This window comes from Dipteris shenzhenensis, unplaced genomic scaffold (genome assembly GCF_047967505.1).
Source record: "Dipteris shenzhenensis isolate YYH24624 ecotype China unplaced genomic scaffold, Dip_SZ_1.0 scaf0067, whole genome shotgun sequence".
Classification (NCBI taxonomy): Eukaryota; Viridiplantae; Streptophyta; class Polypodiopsida; order Gleicheniales; family Dipteridaceae; genus Dipteris; species Dipteris shenzhenensis.
This window is the reverse complement of record NW_028239374.1, coordinates 18,917-22,030: the sequence shown is the minus strand read 5'-3', so window position 1 is coordinate 22,030 and position 3,114 is coordinate 18,917. Positions and strand designations below refer to the sequence as shown.

General features: G+C 48.7%; 1 non-coding gene across 1 annotated transcript; it reads left to right on the top strand.

Moving 5' to 3' along the window:
* The first annotated feature begins 319 nt into the window (after positions 1-319).
* On the top strand, positions 320-403 carry TRNAS-GGA (transfer RNA serine (anticodon GGA)). The gene has a single exon. It is a non-coding gene; the product is annotated as a tRNA-Ser (tRNA).
* The last annotated feature ends 2,711 nt before the right edge of the window (positions 404-3,114 follow it).

The window sequence follows — 3,114 nt, the reverse complement described above, 5'->3', positions numbered from 1 at the left end:
ATCGCGGGAGACTCGCGAATTTAGGCCACCACGATCGAGAGGGAAACAATGGCAAGGCGTCGCCATGAAAGAGACTCGAACAGCAGCATGTCAAAGGTAATCAACTCTCTCGCCACACTTACTCTGTCCGCAATCTAGCCCAACGCTGTTTCATCTAGTTCGTACTAAACGAATGTCCAAACTTATCCAAATCTAGTTGTTCGTCTCATGGACAGCAATCCCGTTTCGGGCTAGCGTGTTTTTGCCTTTGGCGTTGAAGTGGTCAAATACGGCTTTCTTGATGAGACCACGCTGCCGGCCGGCATTCTCTGGCAAGTGAGGAGGAGTGTCCGAGTGGCCGAAGGAGCACGATTGGAAATCGTGTATGCGCGTAGCATCGTGGGTTCGAATCCCACCTCCTCCGTCGAGTCAAGAGCTGGCTGCTTATTGAAACAGCATGAGACAGTTCGGTTATGAGTTCCAAATCGAAATCAAATGTCCGGTTGCTTCGCATAGTAGCTTCGCATAAAAGAAAAGTCGGGCTACCTTACCCGTTAGGGTTACTTACTCCGATAGGACGTGTTTGTAAAGGGTTGATCGAGGGTGCGTCGCCATTGGACCTTCTTGTCTCCGTACCTTCCGTACCTCGCACCTGGGAGCGGCCTCAGCCTCGTGCTGAGTTCCGCTACGGTGTGATGTATAGAGCGTACGATCAGATTACGAAGCTCCAAGCGGAGAAGATCCTCCTTCTCACTGAGTGAAAGATCTAGGGTGTCTTCGAGAGAAGACTCCCGAACGAGTTCTTGGAAGCCGCCTCTTTGGCAAGAGACGGTAATTATGCTACCAACCATAAGAATGTAGTGCTGGGAAGAATTTCGTAAGGAATTGCGTAAGAATTGCGTATTTATTCTAGTGGATGCGGCTTTTCTTCGGCTGGCCGGCTAGCCGCACCCACCCAATAGTTGAAGTTGGCTCTCACTCCGGCGAGGAGGCATAAAGCCAGCCGGCATAAAGCCCCTCTCGTCTCTGTTCTCATTCTCGGGAATCCGGGAGCGTTGGCTCTCACTCCCCTTCATGGAACTCTCGTATCTGTTGAATCATGTTGGGGGAGCGTTGGCTCTCACTCCCTCTCGTCTCTGTTCTCATCTGAGGGGGGCCACCATTGACTCTCGCCTCCTCTCGAAAAAACTCTGTTCTCATCCGCCCCCGCCACCATTGACTTTCGCCCTCGCCCCCATTGACTCCCGCTCTGTTCTTCATCTGTCTAGGGCTAGCAGGCATGGCCGGTTCTTTCGGCTGTAGCCTGCTGCTCGACTCACTGGAGAATTCAGCTGCCATCTTTGCTAGCCGCACCCACCCAATAGTAAAGAGGAAGGAAAAGCCGGGAGGGGGGATTTCTGTTGCCCCCCCGCTCGAGGCTTCTCCGCCGAAGTCAAACCCGTAATTTTCCACTGATGAATCACCAATTACTCAATCCTGCGACGGTGTGTGCTGCTAAAGTGTCTAACGGCTCTTGACCCTAGCTCATTACATGTTTTCAATAGTTCGCCACCGTCTATAATGCGCGAAACTCTTATTGGCCTCCGCCGGTTTATGAAGATCATCCCTTCTTTCACGAACATTTCCCTTTCCTCAATAAGCATCCGGTATCTCAGCAGATAAACATTAATCCAAGCTCTAGCTATTTCCGCTCATAGTACGGCATTTGACAGCTGCTTCCATGATCCGACGAAAAGCTAAGGTTTCTTGACGTTCTTTGGCAATAATCTTGGGTACATCGTGAGTAGTCCCTGCGATTCTTACTTTTTTGACTTCGCGAGTAGGCTTGACATTCCCTATGGCGTTAGCCGGAAGTGTGATAACATGAGCATCGGGTTTAGTTCAAAAAGGACGAGGAAAAGTTTAGGAAACAATAACACGAGATTTCGTTCTCTTACCATCAATCATACAAAAGTTGACTAATTTCTTGATTAATTTTCTTTGTTTACCACCCACCTTCCAGATATAGCTTAATCTTTCCGAGCAATTGTATGTGCTTTCCCTACGGCCCCCCCTGGGTCTGGATGACAAAAGCCCTGCTAGATGGGCGCAGAAATAGTTGCAATGGGATCAAAGCGGATGGCTTTCTGTTCCGAAAGTTCCCACCGGTCGTTCTGAAAGTCTTCCCGGGGGGTTAAACCAGTCCAGGGATGATGAGCAAAAAAAGCAACCATTCCCTGATTTGACCTTTTTATTCGTATCGAATTTTTAGGTTTTTCTGTACCATATTTCAATCTGCCTCATTTTCGACCCGGTATTCCCTACGAATCTTTGACTCCTCAAATACGATGGTAATTCACACCTGACAAATCTTTCACTCTACCTCCTCTAACCATAACCGCAGGATGCTCCTACGAATTATGACCCTCGCCAGGAGTGTGAGCAATTATATTCCTTCGATTGCTTGAACGTACTTTGGCTATCTTGCATGAAGCTAGATTAGGTTTTTTTAGTGTTCTTGTCGAAACACGCGGGCGTACCCCAAACTTTTAAAGACATTAATTCGAAGCTCAAGTACGTGTTTTGCGACGTTTTGCCTCTCTACAATGACGAAGCAATTGATTTATGGTAGGCGTATCTCGCAATCTGGGTTTTTCCTTCTGCGTACGGCCCTAACAAGCTGCCAAGCGTTCATCATGCATCTGCCTTGTTGGAGCTTGACTTTCCAACTAAAATACAAACACTCGGATATACAAATATCCGGTGGATAGAAAATGAACATGAATGGAATACGTAAAGCGTCCATCGTTATACCAGACTCTTCCGAGTCTCTCTGCTTCCTGCTTGGAAATTAGTATATCGTTGAACTGCTTTGCGCGGTAAGGGATTTCCAAAGAGCGGTTTAATAAAACTCGCCCCGCCCATTTCAGATATCAAAATCTGTGTCCATTGAATCTCCGGAGCTGCTCTCGTCGGTGTCCGTATCCGGCGGGAATACTATTTCTTCAAGCCCGAAGAGCTGCTCGTACCCGCGTAGAGCTTGGTCGACATTCTCCACTATTGGCTCCAGCACCCGGAGCATTTGGCTTTGGCTCTCGGGCAAAGGTCCCCCGATAAATTCGGTCAAACCGGCGCGCGCCGCCCCGGAGGAAGATA